The 14,667-nt window shown below is 33.1% G+C and overlaps 1 pseudogene; it reads right to left on the bottom strand.

Moving 5' to 3' along the window:
• Positions 1–583: 583 nt before the first annotated feature.
• Positions 584–9,611, bottom strand: LOC116026915 (annotated as a pseudogene).
• Positions 9,612–14,667: the final 5,056 nt, after the last annotated feature.

A 14,667-nucleotide genomic window follows, 5' to 3' on the forward strand; every position in this document is an offset into this window, starting at 1 on the left:
TTGCTTTTCAAACAAATTTGGCCAAACACAATGGCACAACCTCACCAAAAACATGACCAAACCTCTCACCATACCTAAGTCATTAAAATGAGTTGTTAATCCTGTCAAAAAACTAATAGTGGTCAAATAAGTTAAAATGATTTGATAAGTTACCATCATTATTTTATACATAAAGTTCTTTATTTGAAAGTATATAATTTTTTATATCTTATCAAATATTATAATATAAATATTCAGTATACAAATAATATACTTTTAGTATATTAAAAATGTATATTGCATTCATGGTCCACACAATAATTTGTCGATAAGTTATCTATGTTACCAAACTGGACCAATAATTTAACAACTCAATTGCTTACATATTAGGGTAAACTTGAGTCGACTTACTCCAAACTAATTAAAATAAATAAATAAATAAAGACTAGCTCATAACAATCCTATGATATATTTTAGATTCCGGAATTAAGATTCATGATGTATTTTCATGCCTTGACAAGGATAAGAATCCTGTAATATAGTACAGCTGTACAGATATGCTTTGTAAAGCAAATATAAGAGAGAAAAACCCCAAAATGGCACACTATGCATAGCCATGCATGCATTTAACAAAGTATTCTAATTCTGAGATGCTATCTGGCGTTTGAATCCGCTGCCATGGCCGTTCGAGTACAAAGAAGCTACAGTGGTATGGTTCGGGATCATTTATTGGCTTTGATGTCTCTACGAGTCTCATAAATGTTTCTCTATCATAATCTCGGGGGGCGTTATGGCCAGCTATAGCTAGTCCCTCGTCCCGAGCACCATTTAGGACCTAAGGAAAAAGTTTTAGCGAAGTTTGCATACATACAGATTTTTAAGAGTAAGTGATGAGCAAATTAAAGTTGAGAATGCAAGAACCTGCCAACACAAGCCATTGGGATCTGCAGATGCTTCAACAAGATAGTGGGGTGAAATCTGTGTCTCCATTTCCTCGCTGACGAATTTCATTGTCGCATTGAGTTTTTTGAGGACCTCAAACAGTGGAGAATAGCCATCTCGGTTTGATGTGTTGTAATATCCAGCAGTGAGTTCTGCTGCATGGCTGCTCGTTTTATACCACCAATAAATTCCCGGAATCTGCAAGAAATGAAGAAAAACTCGTTATTTTCCCATTTCAACACACTAACATTTACTCCAACACTTACATGTTAATTTATTTTTCAGTTATCAAGATCATGTTAAATTCGGTCACATTACCCAGCAGGGCCGGATTTTAAGGCGTGCAAGATGTGCAACCGCACTGGGTCCCAAAATTTTGGGGCCTCTAGTCCAGCCCTGACCTAATAGTTAGTATATGTATTTGTGATTATATTGGCCCAAAATTAGGTTTTTTGCATTTTTCTCTTTGCAAATTGCAATTTTTTTTTAATTTGCAGTTTATTTATACTTTGATAGGGTCTCACTTAATTACTAGCACAGGGCCCCGCAAATAAAAAAACGGGCCCTGACCCAGAGTTCCCGAAGTACCAGATGACATAGAGCAAATAAATTACGGAGTAATAGGGTAGGCGAGCTTACACCCCTATTCCAATGTTCAAGTCTCCAAAGATTATGTTATCTTATTTTAAGTTCAAACAAACAAAAAACATAGCAAACATACCAAGTTGGTTAAACCGTTGACTTAGTAACCACAATGTTACAAGTTCATCAAATGCCTTTGCTAGTTAGGGTCTAAGGCGAGGTTTACCCAGTACACACCCTCTAGTAGTGGTTGCATATATACACATAGATACATACCTTCACAACTAACGGTGTTTCATCAAATGCTTCCGTTGCAGCTGACATAATGATATCAGCATGATCTATTAAGGCCCGGGAATACCACCGGAGGAAGAATTGTCCATAGTGGTTATCATAATCACCTCGTTCACGGAAAAATTTAGTGTCATGTGGCCTAGAATTATAACAACCAACATGATCAGGCCCCCTGCCCCAGGAAGGCTGCCCTTGTTTCTTTGCAGCATCTTTAAGACTTTGCAGAAGAAACTTATCATAACACTGCAAGAGGTGGAAAGAAGTCAATTACTAATTTCACCAAGGCAGCAGGTAGAAGCATTGCATTGAAAACACATAGCATGAATGAATATATGTTTGACGTGGATAGCAAGATTATAGTTAGTATATGGAATAATATAGAAGCTACATACAAATTATGAGAATAGATTAGTGGCACCCGGTGTCCCGGTTAACACTCCAGCCTCAGTGGAGGCAACTATTGACTCTTTACCTTCAGTAGGTTAAGAAAGTAGCTATGAACAGATATTACATACATTGTAATAGTTGTACTCAAAAAAATTCTAGTTCTATTTTAGTGTGTCATATTACCAATTTAGAAATGTAAAGAATAGTTTGTAATCTATATTGTCCTTGGACACAAGTTAATTGCTACTTTCGAGCCTTGTGTTCGTTTTACTAATAGGGAAACAATCTCATTTTACATCACACAATTCTAATTGGAGGATGTGCCTGTGACTCGTGAGGATCAACATTACTTCACCATTCTAGAGACAGGGCTGGTTTTTTGATTTGCGGGGCCCTGTGCTAGTAACTAAGTGAGGTCCTATCAAAGTATAAATAAATTGTGAATTGAAGAAAAATTGCAAAGAGAAAAATACAATTAAAAAAACTTAATTTTGGGCCAATATAATCACAAATACATATACTAACTATTAGGCCATGCTGGACTCCGGGCCCCCAAAATTTTGGAGCCCTGTGCGGTCGCACATCTTGCACGCCCTAAAATCCGGCCCTGCTAGAGAGTGAGTTTACTTCCAATACATTAGAGGTTCTACTTATTTCATAGCGCTACAAAAAGTGTTTACTGCCAATACATTATGAAAGGAAATAGATTGGATTAAACTTGACAATTACGAAGATACTATAAAAGGATTAATAGAAATGAATTCATAGACTTTGGTGTAATGAGCAAATAGATACCTGAAACTCGCCAATGCCAGGAAATCTCCATCCATTTCTTTCAGAAAAAGAAGGCTACTTCAACTCTCCAGAAGCTCCAAGTCCAATTTCCACATCAGAAATAAGACCCGCAGTGAACAAATCATTGAACTCAGCTCGAAAGCTTCTCATGAATTCATAATAAACCTGCACAAATTGGATTACTAATGAGGATTAATGCAACCAATTTCAAAGTTAACAGGAAAATTATGCAGAATAATATCATTTGCTTTCTAGAATAGTTAGATACTCCTTACACAAAAATAAAATAGATGTATGAAATGAAAAAGGGAGATGCATGAGGTGCATAAAGCACCAAACTTATAAATCAACTCTGAAGAGGGATAATTTAATAGAATGCCCTTCTTGGGACCAAGAAGAAAGAGCACTCATAGCACTTTTCTTGTCAAGAATAAGAAAATTTACCCAGGATCGAGGTTTACCCGGTGCACACTCTTGGGTAGGGAGTAGTGACTGCGAGTTTCCCTCATCACCCAATAAACAAAAAAAATGGATAAGAAAATTTTGATATATACCTCTTGACCAGTTCTATGTTCTAAAATACGCTCTGTATCTATTCCCCAAGAAAGACACTCGGTATTCCATCTTCCTACACGATCAGTGAAGAATATTTCCGGGCTGTCTTTTCCAATCTTCAAAACCCACTCAGGGAAAGATATATCCACATTAAAATCATTTCCAGCATAAGCATTAAACGCCATTACAACCTTCAAAAGAGAAGAAGACATTTAATAAACAATCCAACAATCCATCTGAACAAGGCATTAGAGAAGATATCTTCCAAGTGGAGAAATACCAATTTCTGCATATCATTTAATTTCTCTATTTTTGGGTCCACAGCCCACAGGCAGAGGGACAAAGTAGGCAAAACTAGAAATGACAAAATAGCTAAGCTAAATTTTTGGAATGCATGTCTAAGGAGAAACACCAATGCTTACAACAAAAAATGTTCACTCATTTATTAGAACCAGTGATGAGCTAATATACCAGAAGCAGTAAAATGTGTTTATGTACTAGAACAGAAATTTCATATACCTGTAATTTCAATTCCATATTTCGGATGATATTGAACAATTCTCTGTATCCAGACCACTCATATTTCTGATTTTTCCATCTTTCAACAATCCCCCACCAGCAATTTACTACAACACCATCTATGTTTAAAGACTTCAGTAGTTGTAACTCCTGTTTAACACCATCAAGATCCACTAATTGGCATGAATTGTTAATTATACCACTCTACCAGAAAGAAACTTGTTAATATTAGCATTGACTGAAAAAGACAGGGTGAACAGAGTGAACAAAAAATAATCTTGCATTCATTCCGGCCTCTAGATCATGAATGCATGGAGAATTTCACGAATCAAAGCAAATAAATTAAGGGAAAAGGATTGCCCTTTCACCTACCAAAGAAAAGAATCAGCAATGGAGAAATTAGGCCACTTACAGAAAGCATAACATAGACAACCCTTTCACCTACCAAAGAAAAGAATCAGCAATGGAGAAATTAGGCCACTTACAGAAAGCATAACATAGACAAGGACATATGGAGTTCCTAAAAACTCATTTCCCTGCTCCCCAGTATGAACTTCTTGCATAAGGTGCATCACCCATCACATTAGAATTTTACATTAAAAACTTTCGATGAAAATGGGCTACTTATTCAGCATTTGTGCATAAACTTAAAATACAAAGACAATAATGGAGTAGAGCAGACAAGAGGCTGAAATAAGTTACAAATTAAAATATAATATACAATCCAAGAAATTAAAGAATTGACATAAATTGGAATCTATAGAGCACTTGTTTAGTCAACAACTTAATGAAGCTTATCTACTCTAAAAGACTTAAAGTTGGGCTAAACTTAATTGTTGAGGACTTGAGGGGGAAAATAAATTGAAGTAGATAAGAGGAAAACTTATAAATTCACACTTTCCAAATAAACTCTTTTTCTGGTAAGTCTGAGCAATTTAATGAAGCATCAATGGCATTTTTTAATCTCACCAAAAAAAAAATGGCATTTTTTAAATTTCAAATATGTTGTTGGTGACTTCTAACTTAATAAATGCATGTCTTTTATTCTATCTTTAGTATAAAGAGTGTTTTAATGGTCAAAATAACTTGTCTATTTCAAAAAGAACTCATATTTAATCAACTAAACATGTTGAAAAAAATTTCATATATATATATATATATAGAGAGAGAGAGAGAGTCATGATCAGGTGTGGTCTGGTCATTAGGTGTGGCCGTGCGGTCTACTTTCAGCCATTAGATCATATCAACTCATCAAATCAACGCGCAATATATATATATATATGTTCAGAACACACCATTCTACGTACTAAAACGCACCAGAAGACCAATAAAGCACATCATTCCACACAATATACCAAGACGTACTAAAACGCACATATTCACTTAAAATTCATCAATATACTTAATAAAACACATCATTCTACGTATTAAAATGTACCACAACGTGCCTCATGTCAGATTATAAACATGCACTATTACACTTATTAGAAAACATGTGTTAAAATACACATCATTCAACGTATTAAAATGCACCAGATGACGGATTAAAACACACCATTCCACAGCACACTTATTAGAACCACGTGTTAAAATACACATCATTCAACGTATTAAAATGCACCAGATGACGGATTAAAACACACCATTCCACAGCACACTTATTAGAACCACGTGTTAAAACACACCATTCCACAGCACACTTATTAGAACCACGTGTTAAAATACACATCATTCAAGCACACTTATTAGAACCACGTGTTAAAATACACATCATTCAATGTATTAAAATGCACCAGACGAGTATTAAAACACACAGTTACACATCATTCTACGTATGAAAATGCACCAGCGGATAATGCACCAACATACGTAATAAAACTAACGCACCACAACATGTATTCAAACGCACCACACTATGTACTAAAATGCACCATTTCAATTCACGTAATATAAATACTAAAATTATCATAATAACCCCACTTAAACATACACGAATTTCAGTAGGATTAATAAAATTGGACGGTGCAGATTAGGCCGCGTGACTGCACCAGAGCTCGCCGCCGCATTTGAACCAAAATATATATATATATATATATATATATATATAGACAAGTTCTAGCCAGGCCAAACAATCTCAAAGTATACTTTTTAACAAAACCAAAATGACAATTGATATTCATGTATCTTTTAGATCACCTGATCAGCCTCTAAACATCCTGATGAATTCATGGGGCTGCTATTTGTACTCGTATCTGATACAACAAGAGAATCAAAACTAGCTGGAGACAAGCTCTCAACAATTCTAAGAACTGATGCAGTTGTTGAGCAATTTTTCAAAGAATTCCCAACCACCCTCGCTGGATTAGCCACCTGTGCAAATTAATTAAAACCATATCATGGAAATTACTTGATAGTCTCTTTCAGAGCAGTTAACAATAACATATCAAAATGTGCAAAAGATCAGAAATGATATTTACAAGCAGTTCACCTAGCCTCCTCCTATTGCTTATTATTTAGGATAGAAAATTTAAGACTATCCAAAAGCTATTAAGCATTCATCTCTTCTGAATACACACATATAAGGAGGTGCGCAGCAAGATACATTAAATCCTACAACCCACTGTATTCATGAAAGTTTCTGTAACAAAAATGGAATTTATTTTTATTTATATAAACAAAACAAAAAAAAAATTCTTTCCTAAATTTTATTGACCTTTGCCCAGCCATTTCATAAATGCAAACTGAACATTTCTTAATATTTCGCTTATTAATTACTCCGTATTAAATTTTGAGTTATAGATCTTTCAATTTAATTAATTGCATTATAACAGAAAATTTAATTATTTATTTGACAGGTTTTCCATAATTTATAGCAACCACAATTCATACGTCATTTGGTCTATCCAAGTCTCGATATTTAAATCTAAATCTATAAACATAATAAATCTCAATCAAAATTATATTCCTAATTTATGTCTATGTTTTTAGTTTTAATTATTTTGTACATTATGCTTTTAGAATTGTACTATATAATTTTTTAAACAAAAATACTCCTACAATTATAACTTCCCTTATATTTTCTATTCACCATATTTTTCTTTATATTCTTTAATGATAATAAAATTTGTAAATATTATAATGCATCACTAAGCCAGATAAAATACAATCATAATGCATACAAATATAGCTTTTGTATTTTTAGTGTTGTATAGCCACTTTGAGTGATGAGGAAACTTTATAGCCACTATTCGAGAGTGTGTAAATAAATTTCTTTGCTGGCAAAGTATTACAAGGAGATAAACCAATTTAGATTGACTACTCATTGACCATAGTTGACCGGTTCATACTAAGAAGGTAACTAAGTCATTTCGAGAGTCAAACTCGTAATTAACAAGTCAATCTCCTAACCAAATTTTTTCAATTCTAGACATACAGTAGTATGAGACATTTCCAATCCTAAACAAAAATAACTAAAGCATTCATAACTATGTTTTGTTTGATACAAAACCTTCTCCTTCCTAAACCCAATGATAAATAAAATAATAACGGGTGTGTTTGGTTGACATGTTTAACTATCAAAAATTGGTATCAAAATTATTGTTATTGTTTGTTTGACAGGTTTTTAGAACACTACTGGGTTTTGATTACCTCATTAATTGCAAAACTTATTTCCTAATAATATAAGGGTTTGCTTTCAAAAAATAATAATAATAATATATAAGGGTTTCATTTCCCTTACTCCTCCTATTCCCCAACTATTAATAATCATTCACATTCCACCTTACTACCAAATATGCAATTATTTTCACCAAAACCCATTACCATTACAGACTACCAAGTATTTGATACCCATTCCGATTCTGATTCCTATGTGCGAACCAATCACACCCAAAGTAATAAAGCCTATCAAATTCATAAACCCAGAAATATAAGTAGTAGTAGTAAATAGAAATAGAACTAGTACAGTGCTGACTACTCACCACGTTAGAAGGAGGTGGCGGTCTATAAGTGGTGCCATCGGGGCCGACGATATAACCGGCCTCGTTGACAACGGCAACGATGACTTGATTCATGGAAGCACCGGCAGGGAGGTTGTAGTTGCCATGCTGGCGGAGGCCGTCGATAATCCGGGTAGTGAAGGCCCGGCGATCGCGCTCGCGAAACATGTGCTCCATCTGCTTCTCTCTCTCCTTCCTGCTCTTGTTGCCAGAAGTAGAGGCAGCGGCGTTGTCGCCCATTATAGTGCCGGCCGGTTGGGGATTAGGGTTCGAATTCCGCTCATGTTCATTGCTCGGCTTCGAGTTCTGGAAATAAAAATACACTTACCGTTATAACTTCCATTATTGTTACCCATACACATGCATTCACCATATATTTTTTGGAAAATTGTAGTTTATGCCCCTCCATAATATGCCAATTATTAATGTCACCCCTGAATTATTAGTAGTGTAAATGTTGCCCCTCAATTTTTCAAAATGATACATATATTACCCTCTTGTAGTGTAAATGTTGCCCCTCAATTTTCAAAATGGTATATATATTACCCCTCCTGTACCGTACGGAATGGGCAATATATGTAATGTTTTGAAAATTAATGGGCAACATTTACACAACTAATAATTCAGAGGTGACGACATTGATGATTGACATATTATGGAAGACATAAATTACAATTTTTCCCCTTTTCTTATACTTTTTAATGATAATAATAATGATATGAATTTATTTTTTTAATACTATGGACTCTGTTAAAATGTAATATGGAAGTACTAAGAAACTAATGCAAGAAGTGTTGACGAGCTCCGTTCGGGGGAGCAGAAACTCGGAGAATCATGACATCCTTGACCGAAGTAGCAAGACATTGGTGCTTTAATTTAATATTACCTGTAACACCATTCTGAAGGTTTCATAATGTCTTCAACTCATATATTCTAAGTATACAACTTTGACTGATGGACGAAAACCCTACAACCACTATTGAGAGTGTGTAAATAGATCCTTTAACTAATAAAGTATTACAAGGAGATAAATCAACTTAGATTGATAATTCATCGACCATAACTGACGGATTCAAATCAAGAAAGCCATCAGAATTAACAAGTTAATGCCCAGACCAAATTCTTTCAATTCTAGACATACATACTATACAGTAGTACGTATGAGGCATTTCAAATCCTAAACAAAAAGCATTCATGCATAATTATGTTTTGTTTGATATATACAAAATTAAACCTTCTTCCTTCCTAAACCCAATGATAAATGATAAATGAAATAATAAAGTAATAAACCCTATGAAATTATATAAAGTAGTAAATAGAAGTACTGACGACGTTAGAAGGAGGTGGCGGTCTATAAGTGGTGCCATCGGAGTCGACGGTATAACCGGCCTCGCTGACAACGGCAACGAGGACTTGATTCATGGAAGCACCGGCAGGGAGGTTGTAGTTGCCGTGCTGCCGGAGGCCGTCGATCATCCGGGCAGTGAAGGCCCGGCGCTCGCGCTCGCGAATCTTGCCCTCCATCTGCTTCTCTCTCTTGGGTTGCGGATTAGGGCTCATAGCCGTCGCGAAACTGCTTGGTCGGTCTTGGAACTGCTTATCTCTCTTGTTTCTCTCTCATGTTGTCGAATTCTGGGAATATATATATATAGCTTGGTCGGTCTTGGAAGGGGCGGTTTCAACCAACTTCCTCCACACTCCATTAACAGCCTACACCTTTCATTTTAATTTGTAGGACCAAATAATGCAGAAATGGAAATATTTTGAGTCTCAACAAAAATGAAAAATGGAATTTGTTTTTCTATTTCTATAAACAAAAAAAAAAAAAAAAAAAAAAAAATGATTGACCTTTGTCCCGCAAATTATACTGTGGAGCGCGCATCAAAACAACGTCGTTTTGATTAATGAAAACAAGCTCGGTCCTATCATTTTCTAGGCTCGGGGCGTAACAACAAAAATGGGCCCGCTATATGAAATTAATATTATTTTCATAACTGAAATTTAAATTAAATAAAGAAAAACATACTAATATCAAATAACTTGAAATAAGATTTACAAGTTTTTAACATTTTTGCTTACACAATAATTATAATAAAAACAACTCTAGATTCTTTACTAAATGCAAAATAATTAATAATTGCATCAATGCCTTCATAAATAAATAATTATAGTTGATAAAAAGAATAAACAATTTAAAACCAAAGAAGCTTATAGAAAATCACATTGTTATTAAAGTAATTATTAATAAAAATATATAAAATAAAACTTAAAATAAGAACAGAACATAACAGCTTAATTATTGGGAGAAATGAATATAATAAAACACATTAAAACGTGATTATATTCATAACTAAATATAAAATATAATTAATTGGATAAAATAGTTCAAATAGAAAACACATTATAAATCATATTTCTCTATTGACGTCATATTTATAAATACTTTTTTTTTAGTTAGATCAATTTCAAGTTTTTTTAGATTAATTTGAATACGATTACGCACAAAATATATTACATATACATAACTCATTATAAAATTCACAAAATAACACGTTCTAAATATAAATAGTAAATACTTGAATTGAAATAGATTCAAAATTTAATATGAATCACAAATCAATCTATATTATAAATATCACTACAATTATAAGAAGGTAAAAAAATCACAAAATTACAACTCAAAAAATACAATTAGAAATAAAAATAAATTTCATAACTTACAATTTTAATACTATATAATATTCCTAAATCCCTCAATTCATCTTCTAAAGATAGGGAGAAAAAATACAATTAAAAATAAAAATAAAATTTATAACTTACAATTTTAAATACTATATAACATGCATCCATAAATCCCTCAATTCATATTCTAAAGGTAGGGAGGAAAATTTTACTAGAGAACTACATTTGACAATTCATAGATAGGGAGGAAAAAGTTCGTGGGAAAGTACATGTAGGGTTTTGACACAGTGACTTCAAGCATATTTATTAACCATTTGTCTCACCAATTACACTAAGGCAAATTTTATTAACTCCAATGTATATTAAATACTTATACTTAAACTATACAGTATATATATAAGATGATGGCAGGGGTAGTGGGCCCCTTTGAAGCATAGGCCCTGGGCAAGTGCCTAGCCTGCCCTTGCCCAGGGTCGGGCCTGTGCTACTAGGGCAGTAGTTATGCCATGGACCCAGGTCCACCTTGCAAGGTGGACCTGGGTCCAATACGACGCTATTTCACAATTTAAATATATATATATATTAACGGCGTTAACGGCTCCTCATCGCAACAAAACACAAATTCTACATTCATAGACCCTATATTCCATATTCCAAATTTGAAAACTCCACATTCACACATTACAGGGTTATATGTTTAGTAACTATATTACTACTGTTATGCATTCACACATTCAAAACTCTATATTCACAGGTCCTATACTTCATGTTCACAATAACTTGGAAACTCCACATTCACACATTACAGGGCTACAAGTTGCTAGAACTCTGTTAACTCTACTACAGATTCACACATTCATAACTCTACATTCACAAATTCTATACTTCATATTCACAATTTGAAACCTCCACATTCACACATTTTAGGGCTGCTAGAACTATGTTAACTCTACTACAGATTTACACATTCATAACTCTACATTCACAAATTCTATACTCCATATTCACAATTTGAAACATCCACATTCACACATTTCAGGGCTATACGTTTAATAATTTAAAAAAAGAAAAAAAAAGTGAAACGACGTCGTATTGGACCCATGTCCACCTTGCAAGGTGGACCTGCGTCCACGGCATAATTTGCCCTACTAGGGGTGTGCATTTGGTTAACCGAACCGTTTTAACCAAACCGAATTAACTAAAATTTTAAAATCTTTAACCGTTAACCGAACCGAAGTTTGTGTTACCGAATACCGAATTTTTTTTCGATTAACCGACTAACCGAACTTTATAAACTTAGAATATTAAATTCTAAAAATAACACCAAAAATAATAAATACAATTAAAATAAAATACAAATCATCCATAACATCAGAGATTCAAACATCCATAACTTCAAATCTTCAATCCAATTAGTATTTAGTATTTATATTCAATTTTATATATATATATATATATATATAGTCATCATCAGGTGTGGCCTGGTCATTTTGTGTGGTCGTGCGGCCTATTTTCTAATGTGTACCACAACGTGCCTCATGTCAGCTTATAAGCATACACTATTTACACATTAGAAAACATGTGCTAAAATATGCACCATTCTATGTATTAAAATGCACCACAACGTGTGTTAAAATGCACAATTCCACTTATTGAAAATCCTCATCACCATATTATAAACATGCACTATTACACTTATTAGAAAACTTGTGTTAAAATACACACCATTCAACGTATTAAAATGCACCAGATGACGGATTAAAACACACAATTCCATAACACATTTATTAGAAACACATGTGTTAAAATACACACCATTCAACGTATCAAAATGCACCAGACGACGTATTAAAGCACACCATTCCATAACACAGTTGCACATCATTCTACATATGAAAATACACCAGCGGATATATTAAAACACACAATTCCACAACACAGTTAATGCACCAACATACGTAATAAAACGCACCACAACATGTATTCAAACGCACCACACTTTAATTATTTAATTATTTAATTATTTATTACTAAAAAAGAAAATAATAACAATAATCTACACTTATAATAAGAGCCAATAATGTTAGACACCAAACTGGTACTAAAAAAAATGTTGGTGTAATAGTCTGTTATAATATATTGTACTTTGTGTTCTTCTTATTGTGCAACCTCCAATTAAATTCCTAATATATCCTAATCCTTTATAATTTTACCAAATTTTTTCCGTTAAATATAATGGAAGTTTAACATTAAATTCTTTAGGCAATTTGTTTCTTTATTGCAGTTTTCAAACAAATTGGCAATATTCTATAATACAATTCTATATAGATTCCTAACTTAAAATTAAAATATTGAAGTCTTAATAGGATTCTATAATACAATTTTGTATAGGTTCCTAACTAAACAATTATTCTACCCAAAACAACAGTATATAAACCTCTCCTCTTCCCACGGGTATTCACCCAAAACTAAACCTAACATATTCCGCAACACACCATCTACTTCTATAGGTATGATTGTCAAAATGTTATCATGCTAATTCTATTATTTGTATTTGTACTCATAATGATTACAATTTTTTTTTAAAAAAAAAAATCAAGGAAGGTATACTCATAAATTAGTATAACTTCAATATCGTTATGTAAATATATCTATTGTACAATCTGTTCATCTATACTTGTATAATTGTATGTAATGTTGTGGTTCTCATTGTATTCCTCTATAATCTACACATTAATTAGTTACTCCTAACTACCTAATCTATGGTTTTTGAATTTATGTTGTGGTTCTCATTATATTATTTCATAACATCTTTTATGAACATATTTTTCATGGCACAAGGATATTAGTCATAACAAATGCAGTCAAATTAATTGAAATTGACACACAAACTGTGGACTGGAGTTGTACAGTTCATGTCATTAAGAAAAACGAACCAAAAATTACTATTGGAACGCCTGAGAAAAAGTATATGCTCATCGTACTTGAGGATGAACAATAAGTAAATAGTAAAAAATTTCTCCCTTTATTATTATTATTATTATTATTTTATTTTTACCATTATTAGTATTATTATTATGAAGATGCTCTCATTCACCATCAACATCATTTTAAATGCTGTATCTAAATGCAAGGAACTCGTGTTCAATCAATAGTGTTTGATAATGACATTGGATATATGATATCACTTTACAAACCAACAAATGGTACATCATCTCAAATGTCATTGTGAAACCTGTCCGGACAAACTATAAAGTAATTGATCACAAATACAATTACACTTGAATTTTAAATGGTCAAACCGGTGTCCATCAAGAGAAAAGCATTTATTTTTATTTTTTCTTGGGAATCTAAATATCTCATATCTTGCAGAAGCTCCTAAAACACTCTCTTTCCATCCCTCTCTTGCCATGTGTATGCTCCTCTGATAATAACTCCATATTATCCTTTGATAGGGATGCTCTAATACACCGATTAGATTAAATATGACCATAAAAAAGATAACAAATAGAAATAGACTCCTATTTAATCTGAATGATTACAAATGAGAAATAAATACAATAATTAACTTCAACCAATGACAGAAAAGAATTCAAAATATTAATAAATAGTAATAATTTCAATCTCAACCAAATGGCTTAACTTCTCTGAGACGTTTGATAGAATCAAAGCTTTAGAAAATCGAAATCTCTTTGCCCATATTATGGGTATTAGCATTTTAAGAGTTGAAACTTCATCCATAAAAAAAAAAAAAAAACAAAAAAGGAAAAAAAAAATCTAAATTGCTAGGCGGGAGATTGGAGCAATTTTAGAGGCCAAATCCCCTCTTTATTATAATAAGAGATTAAATGTGTGAGTTATTTTCACTTTTAGTCTCACGACTATTGGACCATATCCACATTTGGTCATTGACTATTAAAATTTCCAGATTTAG

Source organism: Ipomoea triloba, chromosome 8 (genome assembly GCF_003576645.1).
Source record: "Ipomoea triloba cultivar NCNSP0323 chromosome 8, ASM357664v1".
In the NCBI taxonomy this organism is placed as follows: domain Eukaryota; kingdom Viridiplantae; phylum Streptophyta; class Magnoliopsida; order Solanales; family Convolvulaceae; genus Ipomoea; species Ipomoea triloba.